The sequence below is a fragment of the Vulpes vulpes genome, chromosome 9 (assembly GCF_048418805.1).
Source record: "Vulpes vulpes isolate BD-2025 chromosome 9, VulVul3, whole genome shotgun sequence".
NCBI classification, from domain to species: Eukaryota; Metazoa; Chordata; class Mammalia; order Carnivora; family Canidae; genus Vulpes; species Vulpes vulpes.
Window position 1 is genome coordinate 90006660 of NC_132788.1, and position 21455 is coordinate 90028114.

General features: G+C 38.2%; 1 protein-coding gene across 5 annotated transcripts in view; it reads left to right on the forward strand.

Moving 5' to 3' along the window:
* SFMBT1 (Scm like with four mbt domains 1) overlaps nt 1–21455 on the forward strand; it is a 122761-nt gene that overhangs the window by 44514 nt on the left and 56792 nt on the right. Inside the window, exon 1 of one of the 5 annotated variants that reach the window (XR_011994389.1) lies at nt 1628–2336. The exons of 3 other annotated variants lie outside the window; for them this stretch is intronic. The gene's annotated coding sequence lies outside the window, so the exon portion shown is untranslated. Of the gene's footprint in view, nt 1–1627; nt 2337–21455 lie in introns of those variants that run through there. One more of the 5 variants, XM_025986410.2, reaches the window with a different exon arrangement.

The following is a 21455-nucleotide window of genomic DNA, read 5'->3' on the forward strand; positions in this document are numbered from 1 at the left end:
GCCATCCAGGGATCCCTTTTTTTTTTTTTTTTTTTAAAGATTTTATTTATTTGCAGAGAGAGAGCATAAACAGGGAGAGGGACAGAGGAAGAGGGAGAAGCAGACTCCCCGCTGAGCACAGAGCCAGATGCAAGGCTCAGTCACAAGACTCTAGGACCCTGAGACCATGACCTGGGTTGAAGTCAGACACTTAACTGATTGAACCACCTTGGTGCCCCTCAGATTGTCTTTTGTTTTGTGATTGATGTAAGCTGTTATTAATGGTCAACAGATCCATTAATTTTATTAGAAATCCTGTCATTCCCTCATAATTTATTTTTAGCTGGATTACTTTTGTTAAAAGAAACATCTCTTTCTCTTCTATTTTGTTATCCAGTGCTATAGTTGTGTATGATCTCTTTATTTGCAAATGCAGTGACTCTGTTAACAAGTTGTTTGTGGTAGGTATTTTTTCTAATGCACCATTTCCCAGTTGAATTGGCAGACAGTTTCAACTAATTAGCAAATTGAGGGTTTTTTCCTTCTCTCTGCATTAATGTCTTATGAACAAACCCTTCTGTTGGAAACTCTGCTTAAGAGTGTTCTTGGCTTCTTTGTAGGCAGAGACTGTATGTATGGTGAATTATTGCTTTATAAGAGCAAATTACAATCTCGACTCTATTTTTTTCCAGCATAGTATATTTTGTAATGAGCACAGAATAATTGCTTACTTCATTTTTTACAGCTTTGATTTATGATGCTGCTTTCTCTTATACTGCTTTATTGTTATGAAATGGTTTTCTGTTCTTTCCTTGATCTTAACTATAAATAAGAAAAGTTACAAAGTTGATGTAAATTTGATTGTGCTTTTACTATTATTACTTTTTTCACTTTTTGTATCTTAGTCGTTAACTCCATTTTCACAGTTCTTCCCAAGTGGGATGATATTTTTCTTTGTTTGGCTGTCTTTGTATCTGTTTTAAACACTAAACTAATGTCACAATAACTTGGTAACATGTCATAAAAGTAGGTATACCTCAATAAAAGGAGTTCTATGTAGTAGATGCTAAGAATGGTCAGAGCTAAATGAATGGAGGGCGAGGGTGGAGGTTTGTGTACTAATTGATCAGCCTAGAATTAGCCCTTGGAGGTTAGACATTTAGTGCCAGCACATAAAGATCATGTGTTTTGTAGGTAACTGATGTGAATGTAGCAGCTATTTAAATAGTGCAGCAGAATAGCTAATCTGTGTCACATATATAATAGGTCAGATTTTAAAGTAATTTCTTTTAAAATGGACTTTTATGTATTATGTATCAGATATAACAGCTGTGCCACAAATACAAAGTACTGCTAAAGCTGAGAGCCTGGCTGGTTTAGTCAGCAGAGCATTCGACTCTTGATCTCAGAGTTCTGAGCCCAGGTTGGGTGTAGAGATTACTTAAAAAAAAAAAAAATACTGCCAAAGATACCTATGATTAACCATGTCTATTTAGCATATGGATTAAAGTGCAAAAGCTACAGGTTCTTAGTAGTTTTTAGTTGGAGTTTATAAATGTTAAGTCTTTTGTTTAGAAAAGAATTTTTGGTCTCTTATTTTATGTGATATTTTGTACAGTATATTTTTCTAAACTTGTAAAACATGGCATCAGATTTTCAGAGTTGAGATGGTTTTCAATAATTATTTTAGTTTTTTGGCATTCCTTTAAATTAAAGGATGATTATGAAAAGTATTGAAAGTTGAGACTCCAATTCTATCTGAAGAGATGACAGAACTATCCCCACTAATTTCATTCTGCAGACCATAGATTGCCTGCTTACTGCAGCCAGGCAGGGCGCCAAGTCCTAGAGACTGAGGCAGGGCTGGGCCTGGAGGCTCGGGTGGGTTGGAGTGCTCCTCTGGAAGGTGCTGCAAGGTGCTGTGGTCATTTTCAAGGAGAATTGAATTCTGCTTGGGAATGTGTGTTTAGTTACCTTTCCCTTTATGTTGTAGGGTATGTGGATCTACCTGTCATTTTTCTTAGTTTATCCTGAAAGGTACTCTGCTTTTGCAAAATGATTAGTTTTTTTTTTTTTTTTTCTTGAAAGGCAGCCTCAGACTTGAGAATCTGATAATTTAAAAATCACAAACCAAGCTGCAACCAACTTAGATCACCTGAGAATTGACTCCTTTTCCTTCTGTGGCCTTTGTCATTTTCATCCAGCTATCCACTTCTACAGTTATAACCTCATTTGCTTACTGAGATCCTGCTAAGAGAGCCAGCTTCTTCCCAGACTCTGGGAATAATCTTCAACCCGAAGGAGATACAGACGTGAATTGCTTAAGTGTGGCAATAACTCACTAGCGCAACCTTAAGGTCAGTCCTAGTGTTGAGTCTTTTTGACCTAGGTAATAAGGTTTCCAATAACTGGATCCTTGCTGTTTCCCCCAATTATGTAATGATTAAGTTGGTGCCTTGAACTCCTGAATACCTGTGGCTAGATTTCATCCTTGAAACTTAATTTCCCCAGGATTTGTTCTGAGTTTCTACGTAGGCCACCAGCTTATTTGTTTGTAACTGTTTATTATTACTCTGCACTGTGCATTATCTTGACCTGCGTAGATTTTCCTTTCTCACAGAAACAAATCTCTCAGCTTTAGAGTTAGGTTCTCGTTCCTTTTTCTCTTTTTTCCAAACATTATTGAGTGTCTATTTGGAACTGAGACTAGAGAGAGAAAATAACCAAGTCCCCGACTTTAAGAAATAACTATGGGTATCAACATCAAAATTCCTTTTTCCTATCAGTTTTATTGAGATACATTTGGCATATAACATTGTATTAGTCCAAGGTGTGCAACTGAGTGATTTATGTATATATTGCAAAATGATGATCACAAGTTTAATTAACATCTGTCACCTCACATATGTACACATTTTTGTTTCTTATGATGATAACTTTTAAGATCTACTCTCAGCTTTCAGATATACAATATAGCATTTTAAAAAAAGATTTATTGATTTATTCATGAGAGACGCAGAGAGAGAGGCAGAGACACAGGCAGAGGGAGAAGCAGGCTCCATGCAGGGAGCCTGATGTGGGGCTCGGTCCTGATACTCCGGGAACAAGCCTTGAGCTGAAGGCAGACGCTCAACCGCTGAGCCACCCAGGCGTCCCTGAAGCAAAGATTTAAAAAAAAAAAAAAAATCATCCAGGCAGTTGAGTTCATGTACATAAAAGTGCAGTTTGGGGTGTAGTTCCTTTTTTTTTTTTTTTTTTAAGATTTTATTTATTTATTCATGAGAGGCAGAGGGAGAAGCAGGCTCCATGTGGGAAGCCCAATGTGGGACTTGATCCCAGGACTCCAGGATCACGCCCTGAGCTGAAGGCAAACGCTCAGCTGGTGAGCTATCCAGGCGTCCCTGGAATGTAGTTCCTGATGGCAATAAGCAAATGTTTGAAAATGGAAGTGATAGTATAAAGTACTTAATTATTTGGGGAGAAATGAGCAAAAGGCAAAATTTTTGTTAAAGTTCATCACTCACCATTTGAGTAAAATAGAAAAATTATTTTCTCCTCATACTTCACCCCAGTCCTCCTTCAGTTTCACCCTCTGAAATTACATAATTGGCTGGGCAGCCCCATGGCAATGATGTCTAGTGTAGGTTTATTCATTTGCTTTACAGGTGTCTGCATTTCCAAGGCCCAAATTCCATGATATTTAGTTCTCACCACAGTATTTGTTAAAGTCAGGAAAACTTCCTTGACCAGACTTTGTCATTAAGGTGGCTCTTGAAGTCTAAGTAATTGGCAGTCTGAATTGGACATTTTTAAAAAGATTTTATCTATTTATTCATGAGAGACACACACAGAGAGGCAGAGACACAGGCAGAGGGAGAAGCAGGCTGCATGCAGGAAGCCCGATGTGGGACTCCATCCTGAGACTCTGGTATCACGCCCTGAGCCAAAGGCAGACGCCCAACTGCTGAGCCACCCAGGCATCCCAAGAATTGGATATTTTGTTAAAGATTTGGGTAAGAGTAGGACTCTGCTGTTTGAACGGCTTCCTGATTTTTTTTTTTCTTAAAAGATTGCTTTTAGAGGAATTTGAAGTAAGCTCATGACTTTTGGTAGTTAGATTTAACATTAGGCCTCTGAAAGCATTGGGTTTCCTGATCAGCAAGGACTGACTTGGTATCTTGTCTCGTCATCATCTGGTTGAGCCCATGCAGTTCCAAATGATGTAGCTGAGCTTGTGCTTATCTGCAAATGATTGGAGGGATTTAATGTGAGTTTAGAAAAGTAAATTGAGTTCTCTTTTATACTTTATGCTTTAGTAGAGAATAGTACTACACTTATAATCTCACTTAAAATTATTAGAAAATATTGAAGAAAAACATTAATGATATAGTGTGTGCTTTGAGTTGTTCTCTTGCTGGTGATATTTTTCCTGAGTGTGTGTGTTAACCAGCTAGCTCATTTATTTTCTCAACAGTTATTTTTTTTTAAAGATTTATTTATTTATTCATGAGAGCTACAGAGAGAGAGAGGCAGAGACACAGGCAGAGGGAGAAGCAGGCTCCTTGAAGGAGCCCGATGTGGGACTCAATGTGGGACTCATCCTGGATCCTGGGATCACTCCCTGAGCTGAAGGTAGACACTCAACCACTGAGCCACCCAGGTGCCCCTCAACAGTTTAAATACAACAATTAAAATAACAACCTTCTTCTGCCCTTGCCCCCATCTCACACTTTAGAATATAAATCAGAGCAGTTTTCAGAGATGATCCTGGAAATTTTGCCCCTCTGAAAGAGACATTAGTAACCGTTTACTAGCCTCCAGCTTACCTTGTGGTGTTAATTTGCAAATAAAGTTTTTAATTCTTATCAGTCAGCTTTGATGACTTCAGGCACCTGTTGCAGTTAGAGTTTTATCCAAGACTAAAAGAAGTTTTATATTTTGTAAAAACTATTTTTTCTTATATAATATGAAAATTAGTGTAGCATAGCATTATTAAGAATTGAAAATTATGTAGATATTTTTGTACTCACTAGAAAGTAGAATTGATAAATGCTAATCTTGGAAAACTGGCAATCTTTGTAATACTCTATTTAAATTAACTTAATAATTTAATGGTAGGAAAAAACATTGTTTTTAGAGGAAGAATAGGAAAGTGGAAGAGGGGGCATTCATTGTTTTTTTTGTTGTATAAAAGGAGCAGAGATTTAACCAAATATTTCTGTGCGTTTAACATAAGCACTTCTAGTTTTCAGAGAAAGTTTACTTAGATTAATATGTGTGGGTATTGCAATCTGCAAAAGCAAACAACAAGCTGCAACTAAATTCTAATACCAAATAGACAACAAGCTGCCAGGCATCCCACTGAGTTCTAGAATAGCAGGTAGTAGACTGTTCTGCCAGTTGGGCTTTTGGTTTTACATCTTACTTATGAGTTTAATTAGTTTCCTAATTAGCATAACAGGCTCTTTTTTTTTTCTTTATGCCTATTTAATGTTTTGCACTGGATTATTGTACAGATGTAGCATGTGTCCCAACCTATCTCTCGGAGTAACCAGAGACTCCTTTCCAGGAAGCACTTATTTTAAAAGCTACTGAGCTTTTTTTACTGAGAATTGTTTTCTAAATAATTTATTCTTTTTCTAAATAACTTACCCTTCTTCCTTGTATCATTGTTACTAAATGTTCAGCACGCTTCTTAGGTTTTTGGGCCGTGACATGATGGCTCGAAGTTTCAGTAGACGGTCACCACAGGCAGTTTCCCACGGATGCCTCAGAGGGTAGCAGCATTGCCCAGGAGTTGGGAGGTGTTCCTGAGGGACTGGTTTTTACTTGATGATGCTGTTCAGGTGCTTATAGTGATTTTGAGGGGTAGAGCCTATCCAGGGGTCCTTGACATTTACAACTGATAATCTGCTGCTGTTAGGGCCTTAAAGTCTTTTTTTTTTTTTTTTAAGATTTTATTTATTTATTCATAGAGACGCAGAGAGAGAGAGGGGGGCAGAGGCACAGGCAGAGGGAGAAGCAGGCACCATGCAGAGAGCCGACATGGACTTGATCCAGGATCTCCAGGATCACGCCCTGGGCTGCAGGCAGCACTAAACCGCTGCGCCACCGGGGCTGCCCAGGGCCTTAAAGTCTTAAAACGTCCTAATGAATTAATTGTACAGCACGTGTGATTATAGTCGAGGAGTCTTCAAAGTCTGACATAAAGCTTTAAAAAAACGCCTGTGTGCTTACTATACTATAGCAAAATAAAGCAGCAAAACCCTCAAAGCATCCAGCCTTAAGATCACACCTTCGATTGAAGGCTTTGAGGAGACTGGATGGAAATTCAAGTTTGGTGACTGATGCACAAAAGGCAGCCTCCCTGGGGTCCGGAGACATTAGTAACTACAGCTTGCCAGCTACCCTTCTCCAGGCCTCTGGGGAAAAGGAAGAAGACTCTTCACTCCCTTGGGGGACAAAGGCTATGTTTATGTGCCTTCCTGCTGATTCTAAAGTTTCTCATGGTGGCTCTTCATCACACTGATTCTTTCTTAGCCTTTTGATTGTTCTCTAAACTCAATGTCCTTCCATTCCATCAAATATTTTTTTAAAAGATTTTGTTTATTTATTCATGACAGAGAGAGAGAGACAGAGACACAGGCAGAGGGAGAAGAAGGCTCCATGGAGGGAGCCCAAACTGGAACTTGATCCCAGGTCTCCAGGATCATACCCCGGGCTGAAGGCGGCACTAAACCACTGGGCCACGGGGGCTGCCCCCATCAAATAATTATTAAAGGAATAGACTTTATTAAAGAAAAGTTACTGTATAACTTTGCTAGGAGGGGTTAGAAGGGTATTCGGTAAGAAAAATGAGTGTTTCAAGTACTGAAGGGCTGGGAATCATCCTTGTGGCAGTAAGAATCCTCAGTCTACTAAGAGGTTTATTAAAGCAATAATGATGACTATGCTTTGAGGTCTACTGTACTATAAACTTTTACATGCATTAATTGATTGAATAATCAAAGTTACTTTATGGGATAGGTGCAGTTGTTAACATATCCATTTTTTAGATGACACTGAGGCATAAATTGGTTCTATAACTTGCCCAAGCTAGCTATGTACCTGGGACTCACACTTAGCAGTCTGGCTTCTGAGGCCACATGCTTCCTTCTTAGGACTATCTAGTTATTTTCGATAAAGTGTTGATCATTCATACACCTTAATTTTCTCCCCTTAGGAAGGCTCAGTTAGTCCCTGAAAATTTTTTATTTTGTGTGGTGCCCTATTTTAGGTACATTATCATTTCATCTTCACAACAAGCCCTCAATCTTTGTATATTCCCTATTTAACAGATAAGGAAGTAGAGCTAGCAAGCACTGGCCTGGGAAATTTTAGCCAAGTCTCCTTTTTGTGGTTTGTCTGGTCCATTCTGTTCTCACTGTTAGCCATTCCCCAGCTGTGAGTCTTCTTTTCTTTTTTCAAAGACTTTATTTATTTACTTGAGAGAGAGCGAGCGAGCGAGAACACAAGAAGGGAGAAGAGGCAGAGGAGAGGGAGAAGCAGATTCCCTGCTGAGCAGGGAGCCCAATGTGGGACTCGATCCCAGGACCATGGGATCATGACCTGAGCTGAAGGCAGACCCTTAACCGACTGAGCCACCTAGGCGCCCCTCTCAGCTGTGAGTCTTGTTCACTGTTCAGAGAAGCATTTGGTTAACCAGTGAAGACAAAAACAGAGTCAGAGACCTGAATTCCCTTCTGAACACCTCTATTGGTTTTGCTGAGTGACCTTTTTCAAGGCATTTACTGTGCTGAACTTCGTGTAATTTTAGTTCTGCTCATTATTCAGCTTCTGTTTTTTCCTTTTCTTCAAGAGAATAGTCTGCTTTTAATAAAATATAATTGGCTTTTATGTTACTTCCAACACTATATGTATCAGAGAATTTGCATATATAATATCACATATGAGGCCACTAGGAGTTTAATAGGGAGAGAACAGCATGGACTGTCAAATTGAGGTGTGTTTGGTCCCATCTGATGGAGGCTTTTCTCTCGTGTGTGTATGTGTACTTTGTATCTCCTCTAACTGACCTGCCCTTCTGATTTCTACTGTAGTTATCAGGAAGTTTGCAGACCCTCCCTCTCCTCTTCCCAGGGGGCTTCCTTTTCCAGGGGCTGCCTGTAATGAGATGAGCACCAGTAGCCAGTTTGGGAGGTAGAGACAATTAAGTAACTTTCTAGGCCTGATTTGAACTTCTGGGTCTTTTTGGTTTGAGGTCAGTTTCTTAATCTTGAGCTAAGAACTTCAAAAACATGTGGAGGCCTTTATTTCAGGTTTCTGTTCATTCTGTCTGTAGCTAGCTCTTACAGTTAAACTATATTAGTATCTCTGGTCTCTCGATGATCTCTTTTAAGTATTAATCTTTCCCACTGCCAGACTCTCTTGTAGGCTAATGTAAATTTGATCAAATGTCTGGGAGTTTTAGGCCACTCTTACCAGATGTCCAAATTACAGTCATGTGACTCATTCTTCTTGGTCATGGTAATTGGAGGGAGAATAGGGGAATAAGGATATCAAAATTCATGAATAATTAAAAATACTCATTGTTTTGTTTCCAGCTCCGACTTCCCTTTTTTACCTTTCACAATAGTTTTTGTGGCCGGGATGGGGGGAGGGGGCAAAAATCAGATTTTGAATTTTGATTTAAATTTTCATTGACTACTTCTCTGTATTTAGTGTACTCTTTAAACATATTCCTTAGAGGTACAGCAAAATTAATACCGAAGGGGTACTTTCTCTTATAGTTAGCATACATGTATTTTTTGATGAGACATCAGAAATTCTCCAGTTTGTTTATAAGGATGATTGATTGCCAGTGCTTTTCTTTTCTTTTCTTTCTTTTTTTTTTAAGATTTTATTTATTTATTCATGAGAGACAGAGAGAGAGAGAGAGAGGCAAAGACACAGGCAGAGGGAGAAGCAGGCTCCATGCAGGGAGCCCGATGTGGGACTAGATCCCAGGACTCCAGGATCACACCCTGGGCTGAAGGCAGGCGCTAAACCACTGAGCCACCCAGGGATCCCCTTGGCAGTGCTCTTTGCATTAAATATTCTCTGGTATCAAAAAAAGAAGTGTGTGTGTGTGTGTGTGTGTGTGTGTATGTATGTATTCAGGCCTTTAGCAAAAACTGCTTGGTCTAGAGATACAATGTATAAAATTATCTGAATACTAGTTTCAGTTAAACTTACAAGTTTTACAATTTAAAAATAGTTTGTGGGATCCCTGGGTGGCGCAGCAGTTTAGCGCCTGCCTTTGGCCCAGGGCACGATCCTGGAGCCCCGGGATTGAATCCCACGTCGGGCTCCCGGTGCATGGAGCCTGCTTCTCCCTCTGCCTGTGTCTCTGCCTCTCTCTCTCTCTGTGACTATCATAAATAAATAAAAAAAAAAAATTAAAAAAAAATAGTTTGTTTTACCATATTTTTGGTTCAGTAATTATTTATTTGAAGTTGCAGTTCATTAATTCAGCAGGTATTAATTGAGTTCCAACTATGTTTTAGGAGCAGGGACATTAGTCTATCTTGTTGCCCAGCACAAAGCCTGGCACATAATAGACATTCAGTAATATTGGTTGAATGAAATAGTGCATGTCCTCATGGAGTTTACATGTTGGTGTTATACCCACATCTAACACTGGAAGTTTTCTGGCCCCCAAGAGAAGTAGTACATAGTCTGTATACATTTTAATGCAGTATATTTACTGACCTGAGTTCTGGGTGAACATTACGTGGTATTAACAAGACTCAGGATATTTTGAAACTATTTTGCCTTTCTTATTGGGAATGAGAGTGTTTCTCAGAAGTTTCCAACAGACTTTGTCTTCTCTTGTAGCCAGGACTGAGTCACATAGCTGCACAGAAGGCCCAGAACACAGTTACCTGACGGACTGGGTGTGTGCAGTCTATTATGTGGAACAGAATTTTGCCATGCAGATCAGATCCGGGATTCAGGGCGAGGGGAAGAGAGGGAAGGACAGAACAGGCCTAGTAGGAGTGACTATAGTGAATTTGAGAGTGGAATGTGGACTGGGTTTAGTTAATCTTGTGCAGTGCTGTGAAGAAAGTGGTTTCTTGGTGTGTACAGAGGTAAACTGGAATTTTAACCTATTCAAGGATCAACTTTAATCTTAATACTTGAATCAGTAATGTTATAAATTAAATTCTTTTAAATCCTTTTATCTGGAAACAGATTAATTTGATTATCATTTCATTTAAAGAATAAGGACCTTCTATTTCTTTTTACAAGTATTTAGTAATTCAGAGATTTTTTTTAAAAAGATGATTTATTTTAGAGAGAGAACATGAGTGTGGGTGAGGAGGGACAGAGGGAGAGAGAGAATCTCAAGGGGACTCCTTGTTGAGCAAGGAGCCTAATAACATGGGGCTCAATCCTATGACTCTTGAGATCATGACCTTGAGCCAGAATCAAGAGTTGACACTTAAACTGAGACACTTAAACTGACGGAGCCACCCAGGCGCCCCAAGAGATTTTGTTTTAATTAGACTTTTATTCTTTCATATGAATTAATCTAGTTTAAGGACCTACTAAAATAACATTTTTAAATTTTTATTTTTTTTTTAAGATTATTTATTCATGAGAGACAGAGGGGGGTGGGCAGAGACACAGGCAGAGGGAGAAGCAGGCTCTGCAGGGAGCCTGACGTGGGACTCGATCCCGGGTCTCCAGAATCAGGCCCTGGGCTGAAGACTGTGCTAAACCGCTGAGCCACCTGGGCTGCCCTAAAATAACATTTTAGAAGAAGTTCATAGATGGTAACAGTTAGATGCCATCTAGACTCCTGGTTACTCACCATTTTATTAGAACAATACAGAACCTTGAAGTTGGATAAATAATTAAGAACTAGAGTGTAAATCCTGTAAAGCCATAACTTTCTGTTATAGGAGACATACCTCACAGTCATCCTTAAAGCCTGAGCTCTGAGAAAAGCCTGGAAGCCTAGGGGAGTTCAGGCTTTGGAATTAGACTGGAGTTCAAGTGCCGCCCCTGCTCTTTGCTTACTAAATGAACTGATGGGTTATTTAGTTTCTCTGAACCTCAGTTTCCTCATTTGTAAAATGGGGGAATCATATATGGGATAAGTAGAATGGTTATGTTTAAATAAGATAATTTGAAAATAGTTCACACTTATGTTATACTTAACATATACTGTCAGGCAGTATTTCATTTATTATATAACATGCAAAAAGTGCTAGGTACATACAGAGTAGGTACTCAAATACTCTTTTTTTGGTAAATGGTTAACAAGCATCTGTTGAATAGGAATGAAGTTTCTGATCTGTCATTTGATGTGAGGAGGCAGAGAATAGTTTCAAGGCTTTTCATAACTGCACATGGTCTATTCATGTAATCATTTTATAATATTATTGAAATAGGTGCATTTTTGGCAGTGTTTATATTGGTGAATCAGATGCCTCCTTATTTAATCAGAACATTTCTATATGTGCTCATGTACCTGGCTCCTATAAATAAAGCCCATAATCCTTGAAAATTGTGGTATTTGAACTCTTAAAAGATCTGCCGTTTCTCCAGCTTATAAGATAACACAAGGATAAAGAGATGATTTTTAAATGCTACTGTCATATCTTGGTACAATGAAAGATAATTTCAAAACCATGATTTAGTGACCTTGGTATCTGGTGTAGAGTTAGTGCTTGGTACTCTGGTACTAGTTAGCAATTGCTAAGGAAACAGGGCTGTGAAATGTCATACTTACTGTGAATTAGGGATTTATAAATTGGTTGGCATGAGATTTCCAGCTTCATTATACTATGAATCAGTTCTTAAGAATTATTCATGCTTGACATTTTTGAAGGACATATAAAGAAGGGTTAGAAAAATTGACCTTAAAGTGCTTTTAATGGGAAGTTTATGGGTTTTGAAATTAGGATTTTAAATAGTAAAACAGCATAAATTACTGAATTATTGTGATGAAATGCCTTCGTGGATGATCAGTAAACCTAGAAAAGAAGGTGAAATGTGAGAACAGAACTGACAGGAAGGTTCCCAATGTGCGAATTCAGGATAGAAACCATTCCAGCTATTCTAAAGTTTTTATTAGGCTTGAATGAAGTATAGCGTATGGAAATAGCTTATAAATTGGGAACACTATTCATATAAAGAATGTAATAATTATACTTTTGTTGATGGAAAAAGTTTTTCTTAAAACTCAAAGAGCAAACCTTTGATAATGAAGAAATTAATCATGGTCAATTTTCTATAGAAACTCCTGCATTTTCTTCTTCAGACCACTACTCCTTCAGACTTTACCCCTCAAGTGGCAGTTTCATCCTTTCTGTTGTTTTGGCCAAAAGCCTGGAGTCAGCCCAGACCCTGCTCTTTTTCTCACATTCCACATCCAGTTTCCCTTCGACCCTTGTCACCCCCTTTTACCACTGGACCTGGCTGCTAGTACGCTTACTGAGATTGTTCTGGGATCTTCTTGTCTATTGGTCTTCCTGCTTCTGCTCTTGCTTACTTAGCAGTCTATTCTCAACATAGTTGCTGAGTGATCCTTTGGAAAGATAGGTCAGATTACATCCCTCTTCTGCTCAGAATCCTCCAGCGGCTTCCTCAAAACCAAAATCTTCACAGCAGCCTACACGTTTGTACATAAACTGGTGCCTGGTACCTTTGTGAGTTCACTTCCTAGCATCTTCGCTGATCATTCTGCTTGAACAGCAGTGGCCTTGAAAGTGCCACACAAGCTCCCACTTCAGGATCTTTTTGCACTTTCTCTCTGGAATGTTATTCCCCTGGTCCCACTTCCTTATTTCCATTAGATGTCAGCCAATGTCACCTCATCACTGAGGCCTGGGTTACCCTTTTGAAAGTAACTCCATGTCCTCCTTCCTTGCCTCATTTTTGCCCTTTCATTTTTGTTCAGCATACTTCATACTTTATTATCTATCTTCCCACACTAAATTGTGAGATTCATGAAGGCAGGTTTTCCTCCCCTCTATTTGTTTACTTAAACAGTATGTAGTAGATCGTATGCACTCAGTAGGTATTTATTAACTAATTGCAATTCTGTGGCAGTTCATTAGTATCACTACTCTTGACTCATAGAGCCTTCTTTAAACAAAATCACTGATATTATCTAGTAATGTAAGTTCTAAAAAATGGTAATATTAATTCTAAATGCTCATATTTAATGGTGGTAAGTACTACATTATAGTTCCCAGCTTCCCTTGTAGTCAGATGGGGTCATGTGACTGAGTTTTAACAGTAAAATGTGGGTGGAAGGCCTGGATCAAGGAAACCTTCATGAATGATCCCCTTGTATTCAATGATTTGGGGAGCCTCTGTTGAAGATGCAGAGCTATGAGGTGGAAGGGGCTTGGCCTGATGAATTACTATGTGGAGGAGAGGTGTCTACTCATCAGGAACACCCTTTTGAACTTTCTCAGAGTGAAAAATATCTTTTGGATTCAGCAACTGTAATTTATCAGTTGGAACATAGCATTCCCTTAACTAATACAAACCAATGACAGCTAGATTATCCTTGTTTTGTTGCATATCCTAATGGTACCTGGATTTCTTGTCTCTTTTTTTGTCCTTGGCTTCTGTACTTGAAAATGGAAAAAATATTATTTTGAAGATTTTATTTATTTAATTTAGAGAGAGGGCGGGGGGTGGAGTGTGGAATGGAGGTGGAGGGAGAAGGACAAGCAGACTGTGGTAAGTGCAGAGCCTGAGTCAAGTCTCAATCTCATGACCCTGAGATCATGACCCGAGCCAATACGATATTGAGAGTCAGACGCTTATCAATTGTGCCTCCCAGATACTAAAGAAATGATATTATTTTATTTTATTTTATAAGATTTTATCTATTTATTCATGAGAGGCACAGAGAGAGAGGCAGAGACATAGGCAGAGGGAGAAGCAGACTCCCTGCGGGGAGCCCCATGTGGGACTTGATCCCAGGACCCTGAGATCATGACCTGAGCCAGAGGCAGACACTCAATCATGGAGCCATCCACGTGGCCCAGTGATGTCCAGTTATGTTCTTAATACAGATGACTTTATTTTTTTATTACAGCTTGATCAAGATATATTTCACATCCCATAAAACTCACCCATTTAAAGTGTATGGTAGTACAAAGTGTTTTTTTAATTGATGAAGCATAGTTGATATAGAATGTTATACTAGTTTCAGGTGTACAGTACAGCTGAATGGCTTTTATTCAGAGTTATAGGGCTGTCATGACAATCTAATTTTAGAATGTTTCAGTGCCCCCAAAAGAAACTGTATGCATTAGTAGTCTCCATCCATCCATCCATCCATCCATCCATCCATCCATTCATTCATTCACTCATTCATGAGAGACCCAGAAAGAGAGAGAGAGAGAGAGGCAGAGACACAGGGAGAGGAAGAAGCAGGCTCCATGCAGGGAGCCTGAAGCAGGACTCCATCCATGGTCTCCAGGATCACACCCTGGGCTGAAGGTGGCGCTAAACTGCTAAGCCACCTGGGCTGCCCTCCAGACTCTTTTAAAGGCATCTGCACTAGCCCCTGGTGGTTCAGTCAGTGAAATGTCTGCTTTCGGCTCAGGTCATGATCCCAGGGTCCTGGTATCAAGTCCCGCATCTGTCTCCCTGCTCACGGGAGAGTCTGCTTTTCCCTCGCTCCACCCCTCCTCCTGCTTGTGTGCTCGCTCTCAAATAAATAAATAAAATCTTTAAAAGTAAGAAGGCCTCTGCACATATATATGTGTACCTGTAGAAATATATAGTTTTGTGTGTGTGTTTTAGTATACCTACATATACTAAAGTCTTCAGGCATATCTTGAAGACTGCACAGTTGGTTCCAGACCACCCCAATAAAGTACATATTGCAGTAAAGTGAGTTATATGAATTTTTTGGTTTCCTAGTGCATATAAAACTTATGCTTACAGCATATGATAGCCTAGTAAGTGTGCAATAGCATGATGTCTCCAAAAAATCATGTACATACCTTACTTTAAAAATATTCCTAGAAAAAAAATAAATAAAAATATTCCTAGAAAATGCTAGCCATCATCTGAGTTTTCAGCAAGTCATAATCACTGATCATAGGTCACTATAACTAATATCACAAAGTTTGAAATATTGCCAGAATTACCAAAATGTGACACAGAGACACAAAGTGAGTGTATGTTATTGGAAAAAGTGGTGCTGATAGACTTGTTCCACATAGGATTGCTACAGCCATTCAATCTGTAAAAACTACAGTATCTGCACAGCAAAATAAAGTGAAATGCAATTAAATGAGGTATGCCTGTATATGTATAAACTGCTGTCTGTTCCCCAAACTGTGGAACATCCCCAACATAAATTCTGTCCCCATTAAACTATTTTATTCTTTTTAAGCCTCATGTTAGGTGCCCTGATTTACTGATTGATGTTGAGATCTTTATGTCCTCTTTAGTGCAACAGTGTTCAAGCACACATTTAGGCCCTTACATTTGTACACATGGGGGTGTTTCTCTGTGTATGTCCTGGAAATGACAACAGTTTAATCTCTTTCTTTGAAAATGTTATGCTACTTATTTTTTAATTTTCTTTCAGCATTTTTCTGAAATAGATATTGGAAATGGAATTGTGTGGTTGTAAAGAATGCGAGATAAATTTTTTGACGGAATAAAATTTCTAACAGGGTTGTAGGCATTTATACTCTTCAGTTAGTAATGATAGCATCCATTTTTCTCTGTATTTTCGCTTATATTGGATGTTATCAATCTGTTATTGGATGTTATTTTTGCCAATCTGAATAACTCATTTTAGTCTTTGACATTGAACATATTTTCATATGCTTATTGATCATTCACATTTCTTCTCTAAAATTCCTGTTCATACCTGACTTTTTTTTCTCCATTAGGTTTGGCCTTTTTTCTTTATGATTTATAGCTGCTTTCTGCAATTATGATGTTAATTCTTTGTGTATTATATATACTGGAAATATTTTCTAGCCTGTGGCTTAGTTTTTAAAGTTGTTTATGGTGTCTTTCTGCCAATCAGAAGTTTTAAATGTTTCATTTTATGGCCTCCTTGCTTACGGATGTCTGTGCTGTCCCAGGATTTAAAACCATATTCCCTTATGTTTTCTTTTAATTTGTCTGGAGTCTTGTTTTTCATGTTTTGCTCTTTTAATTCACCTGGAATTTATTTATGTGGCAGTGTGAAGCAAGGATCCAGTGTTTTTCCTCTTAGAATGGATAGCCAGCTCTTTAACACTGTGTTGGTGTTTGTCCTTTCACAACTGATACGGGATGCGATTTTATGACTCACTGTATCTTCATGTGGATGCCTCTCTCAGCCTCATTCTGCTTTATTGGTGTATTTGTCGTTTCTTGCACTAATACTCTACTATCTACATATTTTGGTAGAAGGAACTACCCTCATCACATATCATCTTTTGCAAAAATGTAGCTGGGTTGTACATTTTCTCTTGTAAATGGTATTTTTATTTTTATTTTTTTAAAATTTTCTTTTTATTTATGATAGTCACAGAGAGAGAGAGAGAGAGGCAGAGACACAGGCAGAGGGAGAAGCAGGCTCCACGCACCGGGAGCCCAATGTGGGATTCGATCCCAGGTCTCCAGGATAGCGCCCCGGGCCAAAGGCAGGCGCCAAACTGCTGTGCCACCCAGGGATCCCATAAATGGTATTTTTAAATTAGTGTTTTATGTCTTATTTTTAAAAAGATTTATTTATTTATTTTGGAGAAAGAGCACTTGGAGGGAGGAGCAGAGGGAGAGGCAGGTTCCTCACTAAGTGTGGAGCCGGACATAAGGCTTATTATTCCCACGACCCTGATATCATGACCTGAGCTGAAACCAAGAGTTGGACGCTTAATTGACTGAGCCACCCAAGTGCTCCTTAAATTAGCATTTTAAAATAAAATACCTTCTTGGGATTTTGATTGGAAAGAAAAACATTTATCTAACACAGTTTTTATTTTTATTTTTTGTTATTATTTTTTTTAAAGATTTTATTTATTTATTCATGAGAGACACAGAGAGAGAGGCAGAGACACAGGCAGAGGGAGAAGCAGGCTCCATGCAGGGAGCCCAACGTGGGACTCGATCCAGGGTCTCCAGGATCAGGCCCTGGGCTGAAGGCGGTGCTAAACCGCTGAGCCACCCGGGCTGCCCTCTAACACAGTTTTTAATGGCCATGTAGTATTACAATGTATACTTATGCTATATTTTGCTTAAAAATTTCTCACGTTCAAAACAGCCCTTTTGAAATATTGCCTCATCATTTAACTTCTTAAATTGAGATATGATTGACATAGAACATTGTATTAATCCAAGGTTTTCAGCATAATGATTTAATATATGAATGTATTGCAAAGCAATACCACAGTAAATTTTGGTGACATTCATCACCACATATAGTTACACAAACTTTTTTCCTTAGGATGAGAACCTTTAAGATTTACTCTCTTAGCAACTTTCAAATATACAGTATACAGTATTATTAACTGTAGTCATCGTGCTACACTTTACATCTTCAGGACATGTTTATTTTATAATTGAAATTATAAAATAATTCCTTTTGACCACCATCACCCATTTTTCCCACCCCTCACCTCTGGCAACCACCAATCTGTTCTCTATGAGTTTGAGATTTTGTTTTGTTTTGTTTTGATATATTTTTTAGAATTCCATGTGTGAGATCCTATAGCATTTGTCTTTCTCCGTTTGACTTATTTCACTTGGCATACTGCTCTCAAGGTCCATCCATGTTGTTGCAAGTGGCAGGATTTTCTTCTTTTTTAATGGCTGAATAATATTCCATTGTGTATATATCCATCAGTGAACACTTAAGTTGCTTCCATGCCTTAGCTATTGTAAATAATACTGCAGTGAATAGGAGAAGTATAGATGTCTTTTTGAATTCATGATTTTGTTTCCTTTGAGTAAGTACTCAGAAGAGGAATTGCTGGATTGTATGTTATTTCTATTTCTAATTTTCTGAGGCAACCCCACACTGTTTTCCACAGCGGCTACACCAATTTCCATTCCCACTAACAGTGCATGAGGGTTCCCTTTTCCCACACCCTCACCAACGTTTGTTATCTGGTCTTTCTGATAATAACATCCTAAGAGATGTGAGGTGATATCTCATTGTGGTTTTGATTTGCATTTTCCTGATGATTAGTGATGTTGAACACCTTTAAAAAAATTTAGGGTTTTCTTGAGTTCTGGGTTTTGTTTAAAAGTTTTATTGGTTTTATAAATTTATTAGTACTGATTTGTTCAAATGAGATAGGTGTGCCTTGTGTTGGGTTTACATAATCATGGAAAAGTTGTGTTAGGGTCAGTTTTAATTAGGTGATGTGAGTGGCTAAGATTGACTTTATTAAACTTAATTTATTTTGTTAGTCTTCCTAGTTAGATATGGAGCAGTGGGTTTAAAACAAGAGCAATAAACAACTTAATGAAACAATAGAAGATTTCTGTCCTCAATAATAAGATTACTTTGACATTTGACGGATGGAAGCAAAACATTTAATTTAGGTAGCCTCTCAGATAGGATGTGTACAAGGTCAGGTAGTAATGATTGACTATTGGAGAGAGTGAAAAGCCAACAGGATCTACATCTGTTGGGGAATGAAAAAATACAGTGACTCTACCACTAGCATTTGCTGTCAAGGGCACTTATTTTGGAAATATGCCCCCAATAGAACATCTGATTTGATGAATTGTTTGCATTTACCATATTTCACAGCATACTTGAAATTATTATTGGATTTCCATCTGTTAAGTTGAGGGATAGGAGTGAAAATTTAAACATTTCAATGGGAACTTTCCTTTTATAACTACCTGTTAAATACTTAACTGCATTTAAAGTATTTTCTTTCAACTACTATAGCTATTGGATACATATCTTTAGAGCCACACTGAGTTGCTTTCTTTCTTCCTAAGTGCTTTAAAAGTTATTTCTCTGTGACCTGTTAAATGATTTTGGCTGAGGATCTATCCTACAGAAATCTCTCTTGCAATATTGTAACTTTTCCATGTAATAAATGCTCTCAGTGTTTAATCTTACCCTTGAAAACAAAGTTCATTAACATGAAGCCTGCTAGTAGAGGCTTAGGGTGTGGACTGCATGTGTAAGCTAAAACAAGATGAAGGCTTTTTGCTCTTATGACTTTTAGGTCTTTTAAAAGAGCTGTTAAAAGGGAATTGTTCCATATTTTATACTGCTGTATCTCCAAAAATTAGTGAATTTAGTTTCATTTTATTCTGCCTGGGTTTCATTTTCATTTTTGTTTTCTGTGTGTGTGTGTGAAGTTGTGTGTGTGTGTGTGTGTGTGTGTGTGTGTGTGTGTGTGTGTTTGACCTCAAGGCTTATTTTGTATGCTTAGCTTTTAGTATGGCTCATACTGGCTTTACTAGGTCTTATTAGAATGCTTTATAAATATTTAGGCACTGTTTATTTCACTAAAATATTCTAAGTAAGATGAGCGGGGTTCAGATCAGGTAGTTCATGAGAACATATTTAAATGAATAACTCTAATGTGTTCTATTCACCACAAGAGGAATTGTAATACTGAAATCAATGATAAAAAAGTAAAAACTATGTAATACAAATAGGAAATAAATGAAAAATGAATTACATTTCCATATTCTAAGCTCCTGTATATTTTACTGGGGTTTTCCCCCCTCATTGCATAGAAAGAGAGCAGTAAAGAGATCTGACAGATGTTCCACAACAAAAGGCTTCATCAGTTTATTTCTCATAATCCAATTAAGATGATGAGCTGATTGTTCATTGGTTAAAATTTAGTGATGCTGTAAGATTGAAAAAGTATCACAGCCTTAGCTCTCAGCTTCATAAGACTTATGGTTTTCCCAATTCTCTCTTGTCCTTTGAAGCTTCACTTATTATATATATTTTGTGTGGGGTGTGTGTGTGTGTGTGTGTGTGTGTATGTATGTGTGTGTGTGTGTGTGTGTATATATATAAAACCATTTGGCACTAGGTGCTCTCTGCACAAAATATGGTGGCATATCCCAAGAGTTTATGAACATAAGCAGTGGATGACATCTTGAAACCTAGTGAACCAACAGATATTTATGTAGCATTGGCTTTGCTACATCAAACCCATGATGAAGTGACAAGATATTCTCTATAGATATGATATACTTAGTGCTGTAGGAACTTGAATAAGTCAGCATTGTGTATAGAGTTAACATTAACTCAACATTTACCATGTAGCCAGCTGTATGCTATGTGCTCTTCATGGATTATCTTATCTTCATTAGCAGTCCTCTGAAGTAGGTACAGTACTGTTATTTGCTCTTTTACAAATGATGCCATTGGCCCAAATGAGTTAAGTCATTTGTTAAAAATCACAAATGTTGGGGCACCTGGGCAGCTCAGTTGGTTGGACATTTGGCTTTGGCTCAGGTCTTGATGTCAGAGTCCTGGAATCTAGCCCCATGTCAGGCTCTGCACTCAAGGGAGGGGGGTGTCTGCCCCCACCCTTCCCTGCTCTCTCTCTCAAATAAATGAATAAAATCTTTTTTAAAGGTCACAAATGTAGGGCAGCTTGGGTGGCTCGGCAGTTTAGCGCCGCCTCTGGCCCAGGGCATGATCCTGGAGTGTTGGGATCCAGTCCTGCATCAGGCTCCCTGCATGGAGCCTGCCTCTCCCTCTCCCTCTCCGTCTCTGTCTCTGTCTCTCTCTGTCTCTCATGAATAAATAAATAAAATCTTAAAAAAAAAAAGGAGTCACAAATGTAATCAAATAAACAGTGGACATGGGATTTTAAAAAGTTAATATAAATTAAATCCTTCATTTGCTTTTTCCACTCAGTAGTATAGACAGCATTCCCATGTGCTTTTATGAATCTACTTAAATTCTTCTAATGATTGCAGAATATTTCATAAATAGGTATATCATAATGTATGTGGCCATCCTATTCTTATTTGGTAGACACGTAGGTTGTCTCTGGTTTCTTTCCACTAAAGATGATACTACAGCAAGCATCACTGGTTATGAAGCCTTCCACACATGTGTTTTGTATGAAAGATTCTTAATACCAGAATTACTGCTCAAAGAGTTTGTGTCTTTTAAATCTTTATAAGTTAAATTATTTTCCATTGAATTCTTCTCCAAAAAGGTGGTAACAATCTGTACCATTTGTCCACCTTCCTTGCCAACACTGGACTTTTTTAGTTTAAAATTTTTACCAATCTGAAAGGTGAAAAAGTCATATATAATTAAAAATTATTTTCCTTACTCCTAATGAGATTGAACACATTTTTATAAGCTTTAACTTTGATTTATATATATATATATAAGATTTTATTTATTTATTCATGAGAGACACAGAGAGAAAGAGAGAGAGAGAGAGAGAGAGAGAGAGAGAGGCAGAGACACAGGCAGAGGGAGAAGCTGAGAAGCTGGGTCCATG